Raw genomic sequence first — 27,353 nt, 5'->3', positions numbered from 1 at the left:
ATTTGTCCATCGCCTCTAGGCTTACAGATTTGTCCATCAAGCAGTGAAGACATAAATTTCATATAACCAACTGTCTAGGAAATTTTTAAAAATTAGAATCTTTTGAATGTTAAATTGAAATTAGTAAATAAATATATTAGTTGCTTTGTATATAAAAACAGAAAGGACTATTCTATTAGAATTCTTGTAGAAGTCTTACTGAATTGATGAATATGTAAGAGGACATTTTTGTGAAGATCAGTACAAGCTGTTTCCCAAGGAAAGTCTGGGGAGGTATTTCTGCAACTTGAACAGCACTCATGCAGCAAGTTGAGTTAGTCAGGGGTTGCTTTGGCCAGCAAGCACACTGGTGCCCAAGAACATGGCTGGGCTGATGGCTTGCTGGATGCACATTTGACCTAATAAAGGAGAAACCAAATTAACTGACCACTCACTGCCAATTTCAGTTTCCAGTTGACTTAATCCTGAAAACTAGAGCATAAATAGATAACAGCCTACAAATTCAGGTAGTTCCAGAAAAACCAGATTTATCTAAAATTATATCTCACTGTAGTATATAGTTCCTCTGTAAATTTTCATTGATGGTAGTAACTAAAAAGGCATTAACATTTGAGTCTTTGTGATTTCAGAAGATTTATGCCAAGCAGGTGGGACACTTTCAAACTCATACCAAATTAGGGAGCTGTGATTTAAGACTTGCTTAAGACTATCCTCTTGTGTAGGTTTCTTTTTTTGGAAGACAGCTTTATGTATGATTCTTTGTCATATGTATTATTTCCTTCTAAGGAAGGTATTGTCAGTGGATTTAATTGAATTAACACTTTTCTGTGATGTTTTTGTGTTCCTAGTGATACTGCTGAGCATTATGAGGGCACGTCTTAACAATAAAATATTTACTGTCAATAAAATCTTTCTGCTTAGTATTTTAAAGTTGAGAAGATAATTTTTTATCCTGCTAGTAATGACTACTTCTTATTTAAAGAAGTGAAAATAATAATTCAGACACTTAATACCAGTATCCTAATAGAGGTAAAAAAGTAAAGGAAGAGTTTATACCCAGTGAACTATATAAAACATGGTATGATCATGATAGAAATATGGTTACCAGTTATATGATCAAAATTCATTTTGGAAAAGTAAATTGACTGTGCTCATTTGTTAATGAGGATTTTGGCATTCCTATTAGGTAAACTGGGAAAAGCATCTTGGTGGATTATTCTGGAGTTCAGGCTTCAATCTTATTTGTAGTGTAACTTGTCTATGTAGCGTCACAAAGAGTTATGTAGAGATCGTGAAACAGCTTCATTTAATAAAGTGGGCATCTCTTTCATGTTAACTATATATGTTATTGTAACATAAGAGAATGTGTATCTAGTGTGCCATTATCCAGTTTCAAATCATAGATTTCAGATCACTGTTTGCCACCAATACTTTTCTCTTCAAAGCTGCCAGACTGAGTGTAGAGCTACAAGCTGTAACAGAGTTTTAACTTGCTAGATAGTCTGAGAGGAAAAACTACATTCATTGTTATATCTGTTATTGGAGAATCCTTGGAGAACTGCTTAGCTAAACCTAGATGTTTAGCCAGTAATCCAAATGAGGAGTGACCTGGCCTTTGAGGTCAGTGCTAAGCACTGGGAAATCAAATATGTGTGCTTTAAAAAGCAGGTTCTGAGGTTGCTTCATGTTCTGTTTCCCCATCTAGGTTTTAATTACCCTCACATCATTACTTTGTAAAACATTATCCATATAGTTACATACTAATGTTTAGTGCCCTTTTTTCTGTGTGTGCTTTACTTCAAAAAGTATTACATTAAAAAATCAAAAATGGCTGAATGATTAATTGGGTGTGAGGAAACAATGAAAAAATAAATAAAAATAAAAAGCAGGAAACACAAAAGACCCTGAATAGCCAAAGCAGTCTTGAGAAATAAAAGCGGAGCCGGAGGAATCAGGCTCCCTGACTTCAGACTATACTACAAAGCTACAGTAATCAAGACAGTATGGTACTGGTGCAAAAACAGAAATATAGATCAATGGAACAGGATAGAAAGCCCAGAGATAAACCCACACACATATGGTCACCTTATCTTTGATAAAGGAGGCAAGAATATATGATGGAGAAAAGTGGTGCTGGGAAAAGTGGACAGCTACATGTAAAAGAATGAAATTAGGGCTTCCCTGGTGGCGCAGTGGTTGAGAGTCCGCCTGCCGATGCAGGGGACACGGGTTCGTGCCCCGGTCTGGGAAGATCCCACATGCCGCGGAGCGGCTGGGCCCGTGAGCCATGGCCACTGAGCCTGTGCTCCGGAGCCTGTGCTCCGCAAGGGGAGAGGCCACAACAGTGAGAGGCCCGCCTACCGCAAAAAAAAAAAAAAAAAAAAAAAAAAAAAAAAGAATGAAATTAGAACACTCTCTAACACCACACACAAAAATAAACTCAAATTGGATTAAAGACCTAAATGTAAGGCCAGACACTATAAAACTCTTAGAGGAAAACATAAGCAGAACACTCTATGACATAAATTACACTTTTGTGTTTTTAATATTTCATTGACATTTTATATATTTTACTATTGTAGTGGTGTATTTCCAACTCAGGATCTTCACACATACTGATCTTCTTTTTGAAACTCTTTCTGCCTGGCTAACCCTTGGACTTCCTGAGTAACCTGGTTGACCCCTAGACTCGTTGAGATAGCTGTATTATTTGCTCTCATAATACCTTGCATTAAAAAAAGGTAGTACACTTATGAGAATTATATTTAAGTGCTGTAATTATGCTAATTATTTAATTAGTGTCTACTTTCTATACTAACTTCACCAAGGCAGAACCTGCATTTTTCTTGTTCACCACTATATTGCCTATTTCCCATTGCCTCCTTGGTGTATAATGGATGTGTACAGAATGAATGAGTACGTGCATGTAGCCATTGTAAAATGAGGAAGGGGAAACTGAAGCAGGAGGGAAGATCTCTGAATAATATATAAAGTTTTGAGGGTTTTTCCCCCCTCTTATAGCTGCTTTGGAAATAGGTTCTTCACTCCTTATTGTGTGACTTTTCACAGAGTAATTATATTTTTGATCAAAGCTCTCTGCACTTAATTATGTGACCTTATGATTATAACTGTCTAATATTTTACTCTCATTTAGCCTGTCAGCGAAAACAATAGCTGTAAAAGCTGTTAATGGTATAAATTTCAGGAGAAGAAACTTTGCCCATAGGTTTTGGGTTTTTTTTTTTAAGTTTTTTTTTTTTTTTTTTTTTTTGATGTGGACCATTTTTAAAGTCTTTATTGAATTTGTTACAATATTGCTTCTGTTTTATGTTTTGGTTTTTTGGCCAGGAGCCATGTGGGATCTTAGTTCCCTGAACAGGGATCGAACCCACACCTCCTGCATTGGAAGGTGAAGTCTTAACCACTGGACCACCAGGGAAGTCCCTGCCCATAGGTTTTTACTGCAAATGATTTCATGGAATTCTTTGGGTTGGGCACTCTGGTCTACTTAGTAGGTAAAAGAAATTCTATTCTATTCTTTCATGAAGACATTCTATTCATTATTCAAGATAAGATTGATTACACCACCTGTTCATCAAAGTATATTTTGCGTTAATAGACGTTTCTAGAAAAAGTGAAGCTTCTCTCTATAGAAGACATTTCTTATGGTCAAGAGGCATGTAATACATTATTATTATTTTTATCTAATATATTCGACTAGATTATATTTTATTATTATTTACTGCTTTGACCACAGGTCTGTATTCAGTTACAGGAGATGAAACATAAAATGGAGAGAAAAAGTAATTATTTATGTCTTCTCTTCTCCTTTCTTGAGAGTACACTTAAACTTTCATTCATTTATTTATATATTTATTGAATATGTAATACGTTTGTAAGGTTCAGATAAGAAACCATGTAACAAACATATATAGTAAATAATCTGTTACCTGTCTGCTCCTCCCAGTTTCAAATGAGTAACCTCGTACCTCTGTAACCCCTTATCTCTGTCTCCTGTGTGCCTATCCTCCAGATCGGTAACTGTGATTAGTAATTTTTTGAGTATCCTTTCAGATTTTTTTTTTTTTTTTTTTTTTGCGGTACACAGGCCTCTCACTGTTGTGGCCTCTATCGTTGCGGAGCACAGGCTCCGGACGCGCAGGCTCAGCGGCCATGGCTCAGGGGCCGAGCCGCTCCACGGCATGTGGGATCTTCCCGGACCGGGGCACGAACCCGTGTCCCCTGCATCGGCAGGCGGACTCTCAACCACCTCGCCACCAGGGAAGCCCCCTGCCTCAGGAAATTTTACATAAGTTACACTTACATTTTTCTTTTTACACTGGGGGAATTGAAGGCTGAGTAAAGAGAGGAGGAACACACAAAAAGTCTAAAACGATAAAAAGGCAGAAATGATGTTTTGGGTATTCAGGCTTTTATGTATCATAAAACAAGTTATAGCAACTGAAATGATATTTGTTTTTTAAAATTTTATTTACTTCTACTAATTTTAAAATTATAGAGTATAATGAAGAAATATTGTAAAGTTGCCCATAATCACGTTGTCTAATCTCTTCTAGTAATTCCTGTTGACACTTAGAAAAAAATATTTTTCTAAATTTCTAAAAAAAATTTTTTTAACTCTTTTAAAATATCATGATATTTAAGGCACAGAAATTGGTCTTTGATGTTCCAATACAGTGTTATTCGAAGTGTTGTCCAGAGAGTTGTCAGTTTGTGATAACGTAAGTTCAGAAATTGAGAGTATTTAGAAATGTTTATAGCATTTTGACCCAGTAATTTTATTTTATCGTATTTAAAAAAATTTTTATTGGAGTATAGTTGATTTAAAATGTTGTGTTAGTTTCAGGTGTATAGCAAAGTGAATCAATTATACATATACATATATCCACTCTTTTTTAGATTGTTTTCCATATGGGCCATTACAGAGTATTGAGTAGCATTCCCTGTGCTATACAGTAGGTCCTTATTATCTATTTTGCATATAGTAGTGTGTATATGTCAATCCCAATCTCCCAACTTATCCCTCCACCCCTTTCCCCCTGGTGACCCAGGGATTTTATGTCTGTTGAATCTAATAGTAGAAATATGGGACTTTTATTTTATAAACTTTTAAAATTAATTTTTCAGATAATTTTTTGTTGTATTTTTATTAAGGTATTGGTCTGAAACAGATTGGAGATTTTAAAAAAAACTGGCTCTTCACAGATGCTTTGAGGAGATGTGCTCTATATTATTTCATTGATCAATTATATTTCATTGATCAATCATACTCCTACCTCACCAGCCTCCTCAGAGAGAGGCTTCTGTCATCATTCATCAGGGGCATCTTGGGGAAGATCCTCCTACCAAAATTAAAATGTTGGGAGGAAATATGGTACTGCCCCATCTTGGAAGGCAGAAACTGGGCAGGCTACCTTGTCTCCCCCGAGGTGAGCCTATGAGTTGGATTTTGGAGTAAGATTAGCTCCGTAAGAGAACTGATTTTAAAATGAAGAAAGGAGATTGGGTGGAGGGGGTCCTGTCTTTTCTGCCACTTTCCGTCTCTTCCTTTACTTTCTCTCCCCTCTTTCCCCTCCTTTTCCCTCCTGCCTTCTCATCTTCAGCTTCCTCAGTTTCCCTTCTTTTTTGGTCTGCATGGTTAGAAATTTTGACTGAGGATTTTTTTTTAATTTGTGTGATGTATGGATACCTATTTTTGGATACCTGAGAGTTAATCAGGGTAACGGTTTAGAGCTAAACTTTAAGGGAGAGAGGTTTCCCTCCTGCTTTATCCAGCCTAGTTTATCCAAGTTGGCGGGACAGATAGATGGGATTTAAGGGAATAAACTGTGAAGAGTAAAATGTGTACATTTGGCTGGAGGGTGCAGTGTGTTATCTCAGGAGGGAGAGTGACAGATGATGTGCCGGGTGGGAGAGCAGCCCAGCTGGGGTCACAGGATGGACCTTGAAATCACACTGCCTGGGTTCCAGCCTCAGCACCGTGACTTCCTAGCTCCGTGACCTTAGACTAGTAACTCTCTGTCTTAGTTTCCTCACTTATAGATTAGGGATGCTAGTGCTTTATCGTGTCTTTCTGAGGTTAAATGAGTGAATACCATCTAACTCTGCAACGTTTCTTCCCCTTTCCTCCTCCTCTTCTGTATTATCAGCATCAAGCCTGTACCAGGCAGCATGGTGAAATAGATATCTTTGTGGGTGTTGTCACTGGTGTAAGTACCAGCCAAGTATTTTGCAGGATGGGCACGTAGTCCGATTTCTTCCTTCCTACTTTACCATTCTGAAAGTTTTGTTGTTGATTTTTAAATCAACAAACAGAAGTTTGTGATAATGGCTGTCTTTTTGTTTTCAAGATCGGAGGTATCAGATGTATCAGATGTTGGGTATTTCTGAAACTATTCAAGTATTTCCCATCTCCCCATGGAACCAATGGTCACAAACAGGCATAGAAAGTTATATTGTTAGTGGCAAGACACCTTAGATTATATAGTCCAAACTATCTCCCTTCCCCCGCCACTTCTTTTCTTAAATAGCTGAACAAGCTCAGGACAGATGCATTCAGTGTGGGTGTACTTCCTTTTAAAAATAACTTTCTTGAATATTAATTCAGTATTTAAATTATTACTACAAGAGGATTCCTCAACCTTTCTTTAGCCGGTAGAATTTTTAATTAAGATGGGTATTTTTCACTGATCTCTCCCAAAATCATATTGTTTTATAGTAGGCTTTCATCATGTAGAAGGAAGATGTTTTTGATGGTGCAAGTTCACATTGGGACAGAAATAGCAGTAATATTGTCCAGGTCAGATGTGAATTTATTTTAGAGATCTGCCAAGTTTCTCCTCCTAGGTGTTTGTATCTGTCACTTGGCCACAGAAGAAATTCTTTTCTTACCAATTAAACCACTCAAAATCTGATAATAGTCCTGTTTTAAAAGGCCCAAACATCTTCCTACCTGTACCAGCTTCGCTCTCTGAGACTTGCTTCATATCTATCAAACACTCAAGAAGTGTCATTAGAACATCTAACTCCAGACCACTCAGAGTTCTACCCCTTTTATGGTTTTACTCTTTTGCTTGTTTCTGTGAGCTCCTAAACTGCAGGTTGTGATTTTGACTGTCTAACATCTAGTTACTTAATATGAGAGTTTATATTTATTCTATACTGAATGATAGGGAAATAGACTGCGTTTAGCTCACACAGCATCTTTTTATTCCTGTTTGGAGTGATTACTGTTACATCTTTATGGGACAATTTAAATATTCAGTGTAGAGATAATTTATAGTACCCTGAATAATCAATTCTTTCTGACCTAGGAAACCTCCTTTCTCGTTTCTTCCATTTACCAGTGTCATCACAGTTTAACAGAAAGTTACTGTACTTCTTTTTGAAATTATTTTGAAGCTATGCTTATTATTTATTTTAATAATATAAATTCAGTTTCTCTGAACGCTAGCTAGATTGAAACTCGGTTTTCATTTTCTAGCACTTGCTATGGTAAAACAAAAAATTTCTGCCATCTGATTGAGATGACTTATGTGTAATGAGGATCAGAACTTCATGACTATATCACTCTCATGGAGAAGACCATTTACAACGTGTGACTAAAATTACGTAATGGTTTCTTGCATCTGGCCGTTTACTCACCAATAATTTATTGTGTACTTACTCTGTTTTTCATTTTCAGATTCATATATCTCCTGTGCAGTACCCATGTCATGTGGCTGTCTGCCTTCTGCTTAGACATACCCAGGAATAGGAATCTCATTACTTTGCAAGGAAACCATTTCATTTCTGGAATGTTCTGAATGTTTTCAAGCCCTTAGCTGAGAATTGAAATCTTGCTTTCTGGAACCTGTACCCATGGACCCTCGTTCCTGCCTAGAGGATTATTAGATTCCTGGGTTCTCACTCAGACTTTCTAGATGAGAATCTCTTGTAATGAGTCCGCATCACCTATACTTTTAAAAAGTGCCCTGAGAGATTTTGATCTGCTGAGTATGGGAATCACTGCTTTGTAAAACACAGTAATTCTAGTCCACTATCATATACACTCCGTCTGTGTTTCACATTGCTTTAAGGAGAAAAATTTTTGGTTTGCAAATCACTTTGGTAGGGCAAAAGGCCTACTGTCTCTCCTTCCTCCCTTGTTGCTTCCAGACAAAATGAAATATAACAACAACAACAACAAAACCCCACAATACTTACTGAAAACATCTTTACCCTCGAAACTTGCTGTAACTCTTCGGAGAATTCTCAGTAAAAATTTATGTTTCTATTCCATTGGTTTTGTGCCAGAACAGTTTTTAGTCCATGAAGTGTGCCTGTGATTAAAGAATCTGTTGCAAGGAATATGTTTCTTACCTGAGTGTTTCTGAGCTATTAGACATTACATGTGAGCACATCGGTCTCTAGTTTATGTCTAACGTTGAACAGTGTTGCTGGATAACTTACAGACTAGTTACAGGCTTTTATGTCGGAGTAAGAGTTATCTAACTCAAATAATATTGTAATATGGTGTGCTACTTTCCATCTTACTTGGAAGTTGGGGAAATGGCTTACAATAATTGTTAGCAGAGAATAATACCTAACCTAACCAGGGGTTTGCCAGATAGATTTTCTTGGAAATGTATTCTTTTTCTTTTTTGCGGTACGCGGGCCTCTCACCGTTGCGGCCTCTCCCGTTGCGGAGCACAGGCTCCGGACGCGCAGGCTCAGCGGCCATGGCTCACAGGCCCAGCCGCTCCGCAGCATGTGGGATCTTCCCAGACCGGGGCACGAACCCGTGTGCCTTGCATCGTCAGGCGGACTCTCAACCACTGCGCCACCAGGGAAGCCCTGTATTCTTAATGTTTAACTTTTTGAATAGATGTTTGCATATATCGAAGAAATTTTAAGGCAAGATGTTAACCCATGAGATGGAAGAGCAAATGTGGTATTTTTCATTTGTTATCTGATCTCTGTCATTTTGCATATGGAAATGGAAGGTTTTGGAAAAAGAGAAAGTCAACAAGTGTCTAGAATAGTGCCTGGCATGTGATGAGTACTCGATAAATGATAGTTAGTCTTATAAATATTATGTTAATTTCACATACGTCTAACAATTAAAAATATAACTCTGTTACCTCCCCTTTCCTGCCCCCTCCCCCACATACTCTCTCTCTCTCTCGCACACACACACATACACACATACATGCATGCAAGGTACCTTATGCACTGGTATAATCAGGTACTCAATAACCATTCACTGAAAGGATGGAATTTATGTCAACTACTGGGTTGGCCAAAAAAGTTCGTTTGTTTTTTTCTGAAAGATGGCTCCAGTAGTGCTTAGTTGCCTTTAACTTTATTCAAAACAATTTTGTTAGATTGTATTGTGACAGCTGTCAAATCAGCATGCATTTTTTTTAACATCTTTATTGGAATATAATTGCTTTACAATGGTGTGTTAGTTTCTGCTGTATAACAAAGTGAATCAGTTATACATATACATATGTTCCCATATCTCTTCCCTCTTGCATCTCCCTCCCTCCCACCCTCCCTATCCCACCCCTCTAGGTGGTCACAAAGCACCAAGCTGATCTCCCGGTGCTATGCGGCTTCTTCCCACTAGCTATCTGTTTTACGTTTGGTAGTGTATATATGTCCATGCCACTCTCTCACTTTGTCACAGCTTACCCTTCCCCCTCCCCATATCCTCAAGTCCATTCTCTAGTAGGTCTGTGTCTTTATTCCTGTCTTACCCCTAGGAACTTGATGACCTTTTTTTTTTTCCTTAGATTCCATATATATGTGTTAGCATACTGTATTTGTTTTTCTCTTTCTGACTTACTTCACTCTGTATGACAGACTCTAGGTCCATCCACCTCACTACAAATAACTCAGTTTTGTTTCTTTTTTATGGCTGAGTAATATTCCATTGTTTATATGTACCACATCTTCTTTAGCCATCCGTCTGTCGATGGACACTTAGGTTGTTTCCATGTCCTGGCTATTTAAATAGAGCAGCAATGAACATTTTGGGACATAACTCTTTCTGAATTATGGTTTTCTCAGGGTATATGCCCGGTAGTGGGATTGCTGGGTTGTATGGTAGTTCTATTTGTAGTTTTTTAAGGAACCCCATACTGTTCTCCATAGTGGCTGTATCAATTTACATTCCTACCAACAGTACAAGAGTGTTCCCTTTTCTCCACACCCTCTCCATCATTTATTGTTTCTAGATTTTTTGATGATGGCCATTCTGACCGCTGTGAGATGATATCTCATTGTAGTTTTGATTTGCATTTCTCTAATGATTAATGATGTTGAGCATTCTTTCATGTGTTTGTTGGCAGTCTGTATATCTTCTGTGGAGAAATGCCTGTTTAGATCTTCTGCCCATTTTTTGATTGGGTTGTTTCTTTTTTGTTATTGAGCTGCATGAGTTGCTTGTAAATTTTGGAGATTAATCCTTTGTCAGTTGCTTCATTCGCAAATATTTTCTCCCATTCTGAGGGTTGTCTTTTGGTCTTGTTTATGGTTTCCTTTGCTGTGCAAAAGCTTTGAAGTTTCATTAGGTACCATTTGTTTATTTTTGTTTTAATTTCCATTTCTCTAGGAGGTGGGTCCAAAAGGATCTTGCTGTGATTTATGTCATAGAGTGTTCTGCCTATGTTTTCCTCTAAGAATATGATAGTGTCTGGCCTTACACTTAGATCTTTAATCCATTTTGAGTTTATTTTTGTGTATGGTGTTAGGGAGTGTTCTAATTTCATACTTTTACATGTACCTGTCCAGTTTTCCCAGCACCACTTATCAAAGAGGCTGTCTTTTCTCCACTGTATATTCTTGCCTCCTTTATCAAAGATAAGGTGACCATATGTGCGTGGGTTTATCTCTGGGCTTTCTATCCCATTCCATTGATCTATATTTCTGTTTTTGTGCCAGTGCCATACTGTCTTGATTACTGTAGCTTTGTAGTATAGTTTGAAGTCAGGGAGCCTGATTCCTCCAGCTCCATTTTTTGTTCTCAAGATTGCTTTGGCTATTTGGGGTCTTTTGTGTTTCCATACAAATTGTGAAATTTTTTGTTTTAGTTCTGTGAAAAATGCCAGTGGTAGTTTGATAGGGATTGCATTGAATCTGTAGATTGCTTTGGGTAGTATAGTCATTTTCACAATGTTGATTCCTCCAATCCAAGAACATGGTATATCTCTCCATCTATTTGTATCATCTTTAATTTCTTTCATCAGCGGATTATAATTTTCTGCATACAGGTCTTTTGTCTCCTTAGGTAGGTTTATTCCTAGATATTTTATTCTTTTTGTTGCAGTGGTAAATGGGAGTGTTTTCTTAATTTCACTTTCAGATTTTTCATCATTAGTGTATAAGAATGCCAGAGATTTCTGTGTATTAATTTTGTATCCTGCTACTTTACCAAATTCATTGGTTAGCTCTAGTAGTTTTCTGGTAGCATCTTTAGTATTCTCTATGTATAGTATCATGTCATCTGCAAACAGTGACAGCTTTACTTCTTCTTTTCCAATTTGGACTCCTCTTATTTCTTTTTCTTCTCTGATCGCTGTGGCTAAAACTTCCAAAACTATGTTGAAAAAGAGTGGTGAGAGTGGGCAACCTTGTCTTGTTCCTGATCTTAGTGGAAATGGTTTCAGTTTTTCACCACTGAGGACGATGTTGGCTGTGGGTTTTTCATATATGGCCTTTATTATGTTGAGGAAAGTTCCCTCTATGCCTACTTTCTGCAGGCTTTTTATCATTAATGGGTGTTGAATTTTGTCGAAAGCTTTCTCTGCATCTATTGAGATGGTTTTTTTCCTTCACTTTGTTAATATGGTGTATCACGTTGTTTGATTTGCATATATTGAAGAATCCTTGCATTCCTGGAATAAACCCCACTTGATCATGGTATATGATCCTTTTAATGTGCTGTTGGATTCTGTTTGCTAGTATTTTGTTGAGGATTTTTGCATCTGTGTTCATCAGTAATATTGGCCTGTAGTTTTCTTTCTTTGTGACATCTTTGTCTTGTTTTGGTATCAGGGTGATGGTGGCTTCATAGAATGAGTTTGGGAGTGTGCCTCCCTCTGCTATATTTTGGAAGAGTTTGAGAAGGATAGGTGTTAGCTCTTCTCTAAATGTTTGATAGAATTCACCTGTGAAGCCATCTGGTCCTGGGCTTTGTTTGTTGGAAGATTTTTAATCACAGTTTCAGTTTCAGTGCTTGTGATTGGTCTATTCATATTTTCTATTTCTTCCTGGTTCAGTCTTGGCAGGTTGTGCATTTCTAAGAATTTGTCCATTTCTTCCAGCTTGTCCATTTTATTGGCATAGAGTTGCTTGTAGTAATCTCTCATGATTCTTTGTATTTCTGCAGTGTCAGTTGTTACTTCTCCTTTTTCATTTCTAATTCTATTGATTTGAGTCTTCTCCCTTTTTTTCTTGATGAGTCTAGCTAATGGTTTATCAATTTTGTTTATCTTCTCAAAGAACCAGCTTTTGGTTTTATTGTTCTTTGCTGTTGTTTCCTTCATTTCTTTTTCATTTATTTCTGATCTGATCTTTATGATTTCTTTCCTTCTCCTAACTTTGGGGTTTTTTTGTTCTTCTTTCTCTAGTTGCTTTAGGTGTAAGGTTAGGTTGTTTATTTGAGATGTTTCCTGTTTCTTAAGATAGGATTGTATCGCTATAAACTTCCCTCTTAGAACTGCTTTTGCTGCATCCCACAGGTTTTGGGTTGTCGTGTCTCCATTGTCATTTGTTTCTAGGTATTTTTTGATTACCTCTTTGATTTCTTCAGTGATCACTTCGTTATTAAGTAGTATATTGTTTAGCCTCCATGTGTTTGTATTTTTTACAGATCTTTTCCTGTAATTGATATCTAGTCTCATAGCGTTGTGGTCGGAAAAGATACTTGATACGATTTCAGTTTTCTTAAATTTACCAAGGCTTGATTTGTGACCCAAGGTATGATCTTTCCTGGAGAAGTAGCAATTCTCATATCAGACAAAATAGACTTTAAAATAAAGGCTATTACAAGAGACAAAGAAGGACACTACATAAGGGATCAAGGGATCGATCCAAGAAGAAGATACAACAATTGTAAATATTTATGCACCCAACATAGGAGCACCTCAATACATAAGGCAAATAGTAACAGCCATAAAAGGGGAAATCGACAGTAACACAATCATAGTAGGGGACTTTTAACACCCCACTTTCACCAATGGACAGAACATCCAAAATGAAAATAAATAAGGAAACACAAGCTTTAAATGATACATTAAACAAGATGGACTTAATTGATATTTATAGGACATTCCATCCAAAAACAACAGAATACACATTTTTCTCAAGTGTTCAGCATGCATTTTTAAAAAAAAACTTATCAAAACCGGTGAATTTTTATGTAGCCATTTCAATATTGAAGATGGAAGAAAAAAAGCAACATTTTTGGCATATTATGCTTTATTATTTCAAGGAAGGTTAAAATGCAACTGAAACGCAAAAAGAGATTTGTGCAGCTTATGGAGAAGGTGCTGTGACTGATTGAACGTGTCAAAAGTGGTTTGTGAAGTTTCATGCTGGAGATTTCTCGCTGGACGATCTCCATGGTCGGGGTAGACCAGTTGAAGTTGATAGAGATCAAATCGAGACATTAATTGAAAACAATGTTACACCATGAGAGAGATAGCCGACATACTCAAAATATCCAAATCAAGTGTTGAAAATCATTTGCAATAGCTTGGTTGTATGAATCACTTTGATGTTTGTTTTCCACGTAAGTTAAGAGGAAAAGGCCTTCTTGACCATATTTCTCCATGCGATTCTCTACTTAAACATAATGAAAACGTTCTGTTTTTTAAAACAAATTGTGTTGGGTGATGAAAAGTGGAAACTGTACAGTAACGTGGAATGGAAGAGATCGTGGGGCAAGCGAAATGAACCACCACCAACCACACCAAAGGCCGGTCTTCGTCCAAAGAAGGGGATATTGTGATTGTGGTGGGATTGGAAGGGAGTCCTCTGTTGTGAGCTTTTTCTGGAAAACGAAACGATTAATTCCAACAAGTGCTGCTCCCAATTAGACCAACTGAAAGCAGCACTAGACGCAAAGCGTCTGGAATTAGTCAACAGAAAATGCATAATCTTCCATCAGGATAACGCAAGACCACATGTTTCTTTGATGACCAGGCAGAAACTGTTACAGCTTGGCTGGGAAGTTCTGATTCATCTGCCATTTTCACCAGACATTGCACCTTCATATTTCCATTTATTTCAGTCTTTACAAAATTCTCTCAATGGAAAAAATTTCAACTCCCTGGAAGACTGTAAAAGGCACCTGGAACAGTTCTTTGCTCAAAAAGCTAAACAGTTTTGGGAAGATGGAATTATGAGGTTGCCTGAAAAATGGCAGAAGGTAATGGAACAAAAGGGTGAATACATTGTTCAATAAAGTTATTGGTGAAAATGAAAAATCTGTCTTATTTTTACTTTAAAAACCGAAGGAACTTTTTGGCCAACTCAACACCTTAACTCAAAGACTTTTAAGTAAGACATTGGTCTTTCATCATTCAGGAGTGATCAACAGTTGGTAGTACGGATATTTTTGATTTATACAAGAAAAGCTCTGAGACTAGATTTACCTGTAACCTCTGCCAGTAAATTCTTGCTTTCTTTAACAATAATGGCTTTAGTCCTATCCTTATAGTTAAGTGACCCTGGGCTCTTACTCTGAAGGGAAGAGGTGGTTTGATTCATCGAAGTGCTGCTGTAGTAAGTGGAAAACAGGGTGAAGATGAAACAGCAGACGATATGCTTCAGGCGTATTCTCCCAGGGAACCAAAATCTTGGCTCCTTCTGCTCCCTCACTCCCACCTCTGTGCAGGCTTTGCACAACTGGGAACAGTGACATTGCTTAATAGACTTTCCCTGACGGCTGTCAGCACCCTGCCCCCTGCCAAGTCCCATGTTGCCCAGAGCTCAGACACATATGGTACACCAGTCGCACTGAAACAAGAATTCTTCAGTGTTGCTCCAGTCTCTTTTAGTTTAAAAAAGGAAAAAAAAAAATAGTGGCACTGACGTAAGAACATTTCCTTTTCACATCTAGCTGCTGTTTGTGGTCACGTGTTTTCTTTCTGTGGGGGGAGTAAAGCATCTAGGGTAAATCAGTGTTTTGTGACTAGAGACCCGAGTGCTAGAAGTGATCTACCAACAATTGGTGCCATCTCAATAAAAGCCAACTGTGCAGGCTGGATTCCTGGGCTAGAAAAATAAACCTGGGATGGCAGGAAAAGGCACAGGAGACCCATAAAGGGGTATTGGTAGTAGCTCTGACCTAAAGAAAGAGAGCTGGAAGGAAAGGATTCCCAGGGGGGTTTTTTTTGTTTGTTTGTTTTTCTTATTCCCCCTCAACAAATCCCAAGCAGGATAAATAAAATAATTCCATGTACAGCAAGTGTTAAATCCTTGGGTCCAAGTTTTGATGAGTCTTAGTTCTTAAAGGCTACAGATGTACAAAGGAAACTGAGATCACACTTCCAGAGATGGGAATGGAGTGAAGACTTACCCATCTTCTTTAAGGGATGAGAGAAAGGGCATGGTAGAAACAGCACTGAAAGGAACCAGGAGTTGACAAGCATGGATTTCTTGGAACATTATGGTATCCAGGAGTAATAGTTGTAAACGTAAGCAGTCTGTTCTAAGCGATGAAAACGTGAAGAACACCCACATGAGTTGATGTGGAAGCAACTTGTGGACTTAGATTCTTCTGAAGTTACTTATTGTCACTTACTGTGCCCTTTATTATATGCCTGACATTTAATTAGTTATCTGCATGTTTATATGTTGACTTTCTCTTTCCAGTTGATTGAAGTAAAGTTCCATGAGGGCATGGATTCATTTTGTTTGTTGTATCACCGTGTCTAGAATAGCCTGGCACATAATAGACACCTGGCAAGTATTTGTTAAATGATGGAATAAATGAGTATTTGGTTTCCCCATTAGCCTAATAATTTATTCTTATAGTCATTAGCATCTGGTCCATACGTGCTCACTCAGTATGAATGAAGGCATAACTCAGCATTAAATGCCAGAGGGCTCAGCTGCTACCCGTGGAAAAAGAGTCTTGTCATTTAGGCTAATTCATTCTAAAAGAAAAACTCATTTGGGATCTGAAAAAGCAGATAAGCTAGATTCTCTTCTCTCCTAATTAGCTCCACAATCCAACCTTTTGAGTTTCTAATGTTGACACAGTTTCAGGTTTTTGAAAAGCACCCATGTTTGCCATTTTAGTGTTTTGTAATGAAGAAATAAGAGTAATATGTATGAAGTAATTGGAGAATAATACAAAATTCATTTTAGTGCCTGAGTAACGGATACTGATTGTAATGACTTTAGACTAATGAGAGGTTGTAAAGTCTGTGTAAATATTTATTATGGTTTAGAGTTGAAAGGGACCCTAGAACATTCGATCCAACTCTCCTGTGCAGCTGAGCAGAATGAGGCCAGAGGGGTAAATGACTTGCCCAAGGTCACAGGATTTGTTAGTGGTAGAGCTAGAATTACCCTCAGGTTTCTTTTATAAAACTAAGGGACTTCCCCGGTGGCGCAGTGGTTGAGAGTCCGCCTGCTGATGCAGGGGATGCGGGTTCGTGCCCTGGTCCGGGAGGATCCCACATGCCGCGGAGCAGCTGGGCCCGTGAGCCATGGCCGCTGGGCCTGCGCGTCTGGAGCCTATGCTCTGCAATGGGAGAGGCCACAACAGTGAGAGGCCCGCGTACTGCAAAAAAAACAACTAAGGATTGCAGGGGTGTGGATAACGGACATTCTCATACACAGTTTGCAGGATTGTAAATGGCTGCAAATATTCTTGCTGACAATCTAGTGTTGTGGATCAAAAATTTAAATGTGCATACCTTTTTAGAAAAAATTCCTAAAGAAAACGTCAGATAAGTGTGCCAAAATAAATGTACAGTATTATTCATCACTTTGTTTAACATAAGAGCACAAAAAAAAAAAGGAAATGGGTTAAATTATTAAATAACAGCCTATTTACTAAATACCTTTAATTTCCAGTGTGGTGATTCATCAAATGTTTATTGTGTATTATGTTTAAGTCTTTGTACAATGAACCTAAAGAGAAATAAAAGATGTAGTCCTTGCCTAGAAGGAGCATCCTTGCTGGTCTTCAGATCAGCAAACTGTCAGTTGCAGTTTGAGATGAAATAAGGATAGAAGTGAAGAGTAAGTATCTAGAAACTTTTGTCATTTGACAGAGTAATTTTATGTCTATTGAAGTTGATGATAAAGAATTTGGTCTTATAATTTGAGTGGCTTCTTTAAATTTTGTTTTTTCAGTAATTTATTGTAAATTACAGAAGAATTGGTAAAGGCAAATGGGGGGAAATCTTTCCCCACAGATGGTATCTTCCACCACAGATAGTTTGAGGAGCACTGCTTTCTGAAGAGCTGCAATACAGGTGGGAAAAGTTAAATAGTAGAAAACGGTAGATGAGGGGAAGGGCCATGCCTGTTCTCAGAATTCAGTATTGAATGTAGTGCCTCATTGGAATAGAGACCCTTATTAGATGTTAGTGATTTATGCTATGAAGATTTTTTTTTTTTTTTGCGGTACACGGGCCTCTCACTGTTGTGGCCTCTCCCGTTGCGGAGCACAGGCTCTGGATGCGCAGGCTCAGCGGCCATGGCTCACGGGCCCAGCTGCTCTGCGGCACGTGGGATCTTCCCGGACCGGGGCACGAACCCGTGTCCCCTGCATCGGCAGGTGGACTCTCAACCACTGCGCCACCAGGGAAGCCCTATGCTATGAAGATTTTAAAAGTTTAAAAACGAGTCCCCGTTTTTTTAAGCTATACTTATCTGCCGTTAGCATGTGAAGTCATGATTTTGCACCACTTTGAATAAATATTAATTCTGTTCTGAGTTCTTAAATTTTCTTGATGCTAACAGATTTTTGTTTTTGTTTTGAGACATCTTTAGTGTGTGGGTTTTGAAGGGCTTGTGATTTGTTTCCCCTATCATTGAAGTATGCTGGCACTGGTGGCTTGTGAACCACACTTTGAGAAACAGTGTTCTAAGATTTCACTAAATCATTAGGTCGCAACATTTCTTTTGGTCATAGATGCCTTTGAGAATTTGGGGAAGGCTGTGGACCAACTCAGTGGAAAATACATGTATACTTGCACACAATTTGCATACAATTTTGAGGGGGATTCATCTCATCATTGAAAAGAACCTTAAGAGGAGGGAGGGTTGAAATTGTGAATTTCAGTGTTAATCTGTTCTCAGGTAAACTAGAGTTGACTAATTCATTTTGAACCTGTATAGCTCTCTGACATTTCTTACCATTTTCCTTATTATTATAGAATGGACTATATAGAAACACTAGTTTCTCTGTAAGTAACAAATTTGTTTGATTTTGAGATGTTTGTGGATGTGCTCTTTTTTTTTTTTTTTTTTTAGCAAACAGCCATACTTTTCACATTTCTGGTAGAATTATATTCACACATGAACTACAGAGCACATTAAATCTCTGGGCTTAAACACATATGGATTAACTGAAAGAAAATGTTATGTGGCATCTTAATAGTGAATTGCAGTTTAAGAAGGCGTGTTTCTATTTTATTAGGTCACTGGTAGAGAAGAATACAGATGTTGTTTCAGTTAAGTAGGACTCATCAAGGAAATACGTTTAGACTACTAGAGCAAACATATTAGCAGAGCAACATATGTTTTGAACTAGGTTAGCTCAGTGGCTACATAAGAGGAGTAATCACCCTCACTTCCGTTTGGTTTTGTAAGGCATGATGACACATACTTTGAGGTATTCTCTTCGTTGCTACCATATAAGGTGTATTCTCAGACTTTTGGGTAAAATTGATTACTGTTTGACTCATAAGCTAAAAAACATAAGGCCCATAGTTAAAGTAACCAGTGCCCACGAGTCAGGATTTTATAACGGTACTCACTGAGAGACATCAGTGATTGCTTGTTTTATCTCCCTATTCTGACCTATAGAAAGCCAAGTCAGTTTATTTCACAAAAAAAGGTGTTCAAATGAATTCAAAGTAGCCTCCAGTTTTAAAGGGGCACATTCACATTAGACATCCAGGCCAGAGATTGACATTTTGTATGTAGTTGAGTTGCATTTATAGGCCAGTGGAGGTGCCAGCACTATATAACTATAAACAGTGCAAGACAGAACACCTTTAAGTGTTGAGTGTAGTAACGTAGGGCAGATTAATAAACACTGGAGTGGTAGTAAATAAATTGGGATTTGAAAAAAGCCTTGAGGGATATGTTTGGAAAAAAAATTAGTACTTCTCAGTGTTCTTTGGCTCACTTTGGTGGCTGAAAACTCTGACCATATTTCTTTATTTGTGATATTTCTTGGTAATTGAGTAACATTCATCATTTGGCAGGAAAACAAGTTCTGTGAGTTCTCTCTTTTGGAATAATGCTCATTTAGTCTTAGGTGTTTTTGGGGGGTGGTAGTGTAAAAAAATCATATGCACAGTATTCTGGGAAGTATGTGGGAGATAAACACCTAGATACTTTCAACCATAGGCTCATGACTGGATTCAGATTTTTTATTCTACAGTAGGTACTACTAGAAAATACAAAGCAAAATTAAAGATTGCCCATTAATTAGGTGTTTTTTAAAATGAGATTTTTCTCTGTGCCTTCCTCTGCCTCATGAAGATCCTGTTGGTCAGATGGATAAAATTTTTTTAGTATATGTATTTCTCTGAATTTTGGTAATGGCAATGTTAGAAAAACAATAGCTTTTCTTTTCCCATGGTTTAGTTCCCATGGTTTTGGGACATGGGAAATTTCTGTTAGTGTTTCTTTCTGTAGCTGTCATATTTATGGGTTCCTTTTTTACATTTACTAAGCCTGATGGCATTCCTGTCATACCCATGGTGTTAGGGTCACACATTCCCAAGCATTCCATATTTGTTGAAAATATGCAGAAGGCTGAAAACTGGATGTTGGCAGTGGCTTACTATATAGGTACCTGTCTTCTATTTGTTACCTGTAGCATATAATAGGATTAATACCAGTCTTGATCTTATTAATCGGATTAATACCAGCTCTTTTGAACCATCATAAATTGTTCTCAGTAAACATCTGACTAATACAATGTTATCTATATTATAAAATGATCTCTAATGTTCTTGGGCACATATATTTTCAAAAAATCATTTCTGTTGCTGGCACCTGTTTTCTGAGGTTTGGAACTGCTGGCTTATTTCCAAGGGAAGACAGATAGAGGTTTCTATGTGCATATTGAGAATTCCCTATGATTTGGAAGGATACATTTCATTAGGGAATTCTAAGACAGTGTTGGAGTCACTGCTATGAGTAAACATTTTGCCTTTTTATGAAAAGGCTGCAGACAGTATAGCAGCTGTGTTAAATGTTCATTTTAGAGAGAAAGCTTAAGCAGTTAGACTTAGTTAAAATGGTATCTGCCATACTGGGTTCTGACTTTTAAAAATGAAAGCTCTGTACAGCTTTCTTTGATTTTGTTTGGTTTTTGCTATGAGTTCAATGATTGGTTTGCTTCTGTGATATGCCTCTTAAGAGGTAATAGCTATGGGGAAGGGTTAGTTTAACAGGGATAGCTGTAACTCCTTATGAATCCCAAGTAGTTTACTTCTTTATGGATAAGACATATTTTCTCTTCAGTGTGTCTTTGAGATCCTCGTCTAAGCGGTATGCTATCTTGAGATAGTATTTTACTTTCAATGCAGTTTTATAAAGACATAGTACTACTTTCCCCTTTTGTTAAATAGTTTTAAGAAGAAACACTGTTGGAACCGCACATTTGTATAGAGGCTAATAAGCATTTGGGAGAAGTTTAGTTATAAATTTTACTTGAGTCCAATAAAGATAATGACATGTTTGATGACATACATAAATACTACTGTGAGTTAATTGGCTCTACATCATAGTTAGTTAGGTTATTTTAGTTATTCAATCAAAGTGTAAGATCTTCTTGCTTCTGTAATTAGTTACTATCTTGATGTTCTGTTAAATATTTACATTCTTTTGTGCACGTGCACGGTGATGTACAACACACCCAGAGAGAAGGCCTGGACCCCAAACCAGGGTCATCTCATGACCCTTTCTTCGCTCATGGCCTTGGTTCCCTCTTCTGCCTTCTTCCCAGTGCCCTCCCTTGTCATGTGTTCTTTTGTTTTCTTTCCTTCCTGCCCTTCCCTGACCCCCAGTTCAAGATTTCTTCACCAATATCACCTTATTGATTCTTATCCTTTGGCCTTTTGGTACAGTGGCCAGACTGTCCTGGGAAGTGGTGATCTTGAGGCCACCATCCTGTGGGAATGGGGTTTGGAAAATTCAGACTCGAATAGTGGTAAGCAGGGAAAGAGGACACGGGGAGCCGGGGTTCTGATTCGGTGGCGTATCGAGCTCTTTTGGTAAGTGAAGAGAAAGTTGAGGCTTAGAGAAGCATAGGGAAGAGAAAAGGGGTGTTTGGTCTTCCTTTAAGGAGGGAAGGGAAAAGTCAGGTCTGACTGGTCAGTTTCAAAAGTTGTCTTCTCTGCCCTTAGGTGCTTGAGGTAGATGTCCAGCCTATGTGAATTGATGGCGTAGTCTGATAACAGGTGGTTATTATCAGATCCTTTCTTATCGAAGTCAATGGGGAGGCTCAGTAAAGAGACCATTCTCTTCAAGAGCACGCAGTTGTCCTGGTTTCTGCATCAGTAAACAGAAGTTCAGAGGTAGTTCTGACATCTGCAGCCATGTCTGCTTGCAACTTAAGTGAGACCACAAAGCAGTGTTTTTAAAGAAGCATACAGCTACAATTAAGTTTATGGAAAACTGGACAACAGTACTGAAAAATGTATTTAAAGATCAAAGGAGAAGCATTTGCTTGTGATTAGTTTGATTTATAATGAAGCTGACTCAGGAGCCTCCCATGACTGCTTCCTTCCTACACATTGTGCATTTATGAGATACATACACATTTATGGCTGTCATATAGTATGTACAAGATTTACTGATGACAGAAGGTTATTACCGCTTCAAACAAATGCAGACTATTTAGGCTTGAAAAAACAAAGGAAAAAATGAACTATGCAAATAATGAGTGACCTTGTAGTCTTTTCTTAGCTGCTCACAATTCCTAAGAGTGATACATCCTACCCAATTAAGGCAAAAAATGTATCTTTCTATTGAGTGGATGCCTTGAGGAAGTAGTTCTGGGGATAAATGAAAGCTCATAGGAGTTTTCAATGAGATGCCACCTTTAACAAGCTTTACACTTGTTTCTGTGCATTGGGCCTTTCCCGCTGGCGTTCCTTTAGGCTCTTTCTGCTCTTTAGTTTAAATAGTGAGTAGAAAGCCTGAGTATTGAATAATAAAGATGGTTAGAGATTTAGAAAAGATGTTCATGTCAGAAACCCAAGATGATTAATATTAGTAAGCTCAAAAAAACTGTAGACAAAAAGGAGTTTGTTTGACAGTTTAAATAACATGAAAGATTGTACAGATGGCGATGAGCATTTGTTTACATTTCTGGTAACTGATTGAGAAAGGGTTGAGATTAAATACAATTAAGCTCTTCCTAACACTTGTTAGATAAAGTACCAAGGGGAGTTGTGACACCTCTTTGGAAATCCTAGGAAAAATATATTAACTAACTATCCAAAATGGATTTACTTTGTTCTATTGAAAATACAGTTTGATTTTTGACCTTTCTTAGGTTAGCTCAGCCTAATGTTTAACTGAAGATTCTCATTTTCAGATTAGAATCTATTTTTCTCTCTTTGGTGAATTAAGTATATTTCTACCAGAATTTCACATATTAAACTGATGGATAGATTTATTGATTTCTTATTTACTGTGGTTTAATCATCTGTTTTTCTAGTACCTACAATCTTCAAGGCTCTTGAGAACATAGTATAAAATATGATCCCTGACCTTATGGCGCTTGTTTTGAAGTTGGAAACAGCTTGATGACTAATTGTAGATTGCTTCTATTTCAGGCTTCAGCTTTATTCTACACTGTAGGAAGCAGAAAATATTTGAAGTGTTTCACCCTCATTTTATAAATAGTGGACATGATGGAACTCTTCAGTGTGAAGTGGTAGTAGGGTCACCATTATGGAAATACAGTAAGATGGAGGAAAGGGCAAGGAACATGCAGAGTTTGGCGGTAAGGGGGTCTTTAGAAAACTCTTACTGTAGGCAGCAGGCAAGATCAAGGTGACAGATGATCAGGGTGTGGACTAGCATGGGAGAGGAAAGGAAGAATCAACAAAATTTAGTAATTTCCCTAGATGTGGTACTCAAGGAAACGGCAGAATTCACAAGGGCTGTATGATGTCTATGCTCCATGTTTTGAAAATAAGGGTGGCAGAGTGAAAGCAAGCCTAAAAAGACAGGTAATTCTGAGAAGTTGGATTTGAACATCTTGAGATCATAGGCTCTCAGAATCGAGTAGGCAGCTGTAACAAAGGAGTAAGAAAAGTTTTATCTAGTGTATGACATTTGATTAGATTAGATTATTTTCTCTTTTTTTTAAACATCTTTATTGGAGTATAATTGCTTTACAATGGTGTGTTAGTTTCTGCTTTATAACAAAGTGAATCAGTTATACATATACATATATCCCCATATCCCCTCCCTCTTGCATCTCCCTCCCACCCTCCCTATCCTACCCCTCTAGGTGGTCACAAAGCACCGAGCTGATCTCCCTGTGCTATGTGGCTGCTTCCCACTAGCTATCTATTTTACATTTGGTTGTGTATATATGTCCATGCCACTCTCTCACTTTGTCCCAGCTTACCCTTCCCCCTCCCTGTGTCCTCAAGTCCATTCTCTACGTCTGGGTCTTCATTCTTGTCCTGCCCCTAGGTTCTTCAGAACCTTTTTTTTTTTTTTTAATATTCCATATATATGTATTAGCATACAGTATTTGTTTTTCTCTTTCTGACTTACTTCACTCTGTATGACAGACTCTAGGTCCATCCACCTCACTACAGATAACTCAATTTTGTTTCTTTTTATGGCTGAGTAATATTAGATTATTTTCTTAGTTGTTCATTACCTTTATATTACTGGACTGGGAGTATTTAAATTGCTTTTGTTGGGTACATTTTGAGCAAATGCCCATAGGTTTCAGTGTTTCTATTTTAAGGCTACCTTATGTGAAGAATGGTGAGGTAGGTAATTTAGCTGTGTTCTATTTCTGGTTAAAAAGAAAAAAAAATTTTTTTGGATGCCTTTCTTGGCTAAAACAAAATCTAGGATAAATTATGTTTATTTTTTGTCTTATTATCAGGATTCAAATTACCATTCATTTATTTTAGTAGGGAATAGATGTCCCTTTGCCCTACCATTCAGATATGACTCTTATTTTAGGACTAGAGTTATACCTTTGTATAGACAGTTCACAGATAGATAAAACTTTTAAGACTGGAAGGGACCTTAGAAGACCTTTGACATCATCCAGTACAACCTCCACATTTCTTGGATTAGTAATCTGAGATCAGGAGAATAATAATTAGCTAACATTTATTAAGCTGTTATCTCACATAATCTTTATAAAACCCTACAAGTAAGTCCCATGGAAAGTGGGTGGCATTGCTAGCTTTAGGAGTTGTTTTCTTTGTAAATGTCCTTCACAGTTTGAACAATTTAGTTCTGTGCAGGAGAGACGAACAGTTAGTATTTGTTATTAAATTAAATTATTTCTTTAATATTTATATTAATAAAAAAAGAAATACTAATTATTAAGACAGTCCACACCTATTATTTATTTTATTTTTAAATTTTTTTAATTTTTTTTTTTTTGGCTGTTTTGGGTCTTTGTTGCTGCACATGGGCTTTCGCTAGTTGCGACGAGTGGGTGCGGCTCTTCATTGCAGTGCATGGACTTCTCATTGTGGTGGCTTCTCTTGTTGCAGAACACAGGCTCTAGGCGCGTGGGCTTCAGTAGTTGTGGCACATGGGCTCAGTGGTTGTGGCTCGTGGGCTCTAGAGCACAGGGTCAGTAGTTGTGGTGCACAGGCTTGGTTGCTCCGTGGCATGTGGGATCTTCCCGGACCAGGGCTCAAACCCTTGTCCCCTGCACTGGCAGGTGGATTCTTAACCACTGCACCACCAGGGAAGTCCCCACACCTGTTATTTAATACAGTAAAACCATAATATTTAATGTAGGTATTATTATTTTTAAGGACTTTTCTTACTCCCACCACACGCATACATTACTTTCATATTTTAATAAATATATCTGTCTATACGGTATTTTAAAATATACTTAATAAAGTTCTATCTTAATTTTTTTCTTCTTGATCCTGTGATCCTGGAATTCAAATTAACTTTATTTAATTTTCATTGAATTTTGGTATTACTTCGTCAGTCATATAATGTATAATAAAAAGTGTGTCTATACGTATGTATACACTTGTGTGTAATATAGCTATGTTGATAAGTTTGATATGCATTGAATTTTAATCTGTTATATTACTCTGGAAATTTATTTCTTTATTATCAACATTTCATTAATTTTTCTTACCTTTAAATATCTGGGCAGCTGAGAGGAGTTGTTTTGTTTGTTCACATTAGTACAAAGATGAAAACGGAATCACTACACTTGACCCTTGAACACTTGGAGATTAGAGGCACTGGCCCTCTGCGAAGCTGAAAATCCGCCTGTAATTTATAGTCTGTCCTCCGTATATATACGGAGGTTATATATACGGAGTTTGGTTCCTCCTTATACAAACACGCATATCATGTAGTACTATAGCATTCACTGTTGAAAAAAATCTGCATGTAAGTGGACCCACGCAGTTCAAACTCACGTTGCTCAAGGGTCAACTCTATGTACTATGTATATAATAGAGAATATTTCATTTGAAATGTTTGAAATGTTTTATTTTACACTTTGTGTCTGTTAGATTTTACATATTCTTGCTCAAATAGATATTTTTTATTATTAATTTCAAGGACTGTGTCCATCATTTGATAGTTATATGTTAAATGAGATAAATTTCAAATTATTTAAAATTTTAGTTCTTCCTAACTTTGAACTTTAAAACAAACCATAGATTTTGCCAGTGTTAAATAATAAATATGTGGCATCCATTCATTCAGTATATATTATGAAGGCTTATAGTGTCAGGCACACTTCTAGCTTTAGGGTAGTTGGGGAGAAGCACGGACATGGGCACTGCCTGGATGGATCTAGCAGTCAATACTGTTTTCTTGATTTTAGATCCAAAGAGTTGTTCTTGTACACTAGGATTGATCTGCCTTGATCATTATTTTTAAGGAAAGAATTTGACAACTGATGGTACTCAAAACCTATCTGAGCATACAATGTCCACTTGTATTTATTGCTTTGCTTCCAGATTATGAATTCTAGCACTCAGCCCTTGTTCAGTTTGCTGAGGGATGTTTTTCTTTTAATCAAAAAGTAATTTTAGTAAAATGTTCTCTAAAATATTTAGTTTTTGTTAGTTTTAAAAAAACTGTGGTAAAATATACTTACAAAAGTTAGACATTTTAACCATTTTTAATTGCACAATTCATTAATTGCATCAAGTACATTTTCAGTGTTGTGCAGTCATTACCACTATCCTTTTCCAGATGTTTTTCATCATCCCTGAATAAAATCTACACTTTTAAGTATTAGAGTAATAGTGGTTATTTTCTTTCTTTCTTTTTTGGGCCTAGTCTCACCTGTCTTCCAACAGCCCAGTATTCAGTGTGATCTGCTTGTACTTACTGAATTCTAAGCCTGTCATTTTAATTAGAATGGTTCCTTTTGATTTGTACTTGTTCCATGTTTCTAAGTATCTATTAAAATTGTACCATCTTTCATTTTACTGTCATTTTATATTTGTTTGCTCCTTTTGGAGCAATGAAATAGATACACATGAAGTTTGAAGGAGATCAAACTAAATGTAAACATGTAGAAAATTTTGTAAAAAGGGAAAAAAGATTGGGGATTAAAGATCGTGGTACACAGAAGAGTCTGACAGTCTCAGACACAACTGGTTTTCGTCCCCTCATTCTAAATGCCTGGAGCAGGAAGCACAGCCAGCATAAAAGATGTTTGGGCCTGTGATCTTAAAGAATTCAGTCCCTCAAATGCTGGATATGAATTGGACTCAACAGGAAGGATAGTTCAGTAGATCCTCCATCTGTATTACTCTTTGTGCTCAAACAAAAATACAGCTGTTTAAAGAGTTTTAAAAATTATTTCTAAAAGAGTATTAAATACCGTATTCATATTACTTTTCTTTTTTTTTCTGCTAAAATGTAGTTGCCTTGCC

The 27,353-nt window shown here is 37.3% G+C and overlaps 1 protein-coding gene across 1 annotated transcript in view; it reads left to right on the top strand.

Annotated features, from left to right (window-relative positions):
* The window catches only part of PDLIM5 (PDZ and LIM domain 5), a 239,259-nt gene that overhangs the window by 46,009 nt on the left and 165,897 nt on the right, over positions 1-27,353 (top strand). The gene's annotated exons all lie outside the window — the stretch shown is intronic.

This window comes from Hyperoodon ampullatus (genome assembly GCF_949752795.1).
Source record: "Hyperoodon ampullatus genome assembly, chromosome: 1".
Lineage (NCBI taxonomy): Eukaryota > Metazoa > Chordata > Mammalia > Artiodactyla > Ziphiidae > Hyperoodon > Hyperoodon ampullatus.
This window is presented reverse-complemented; position numbering and strand designations above follow the sequence as displayed.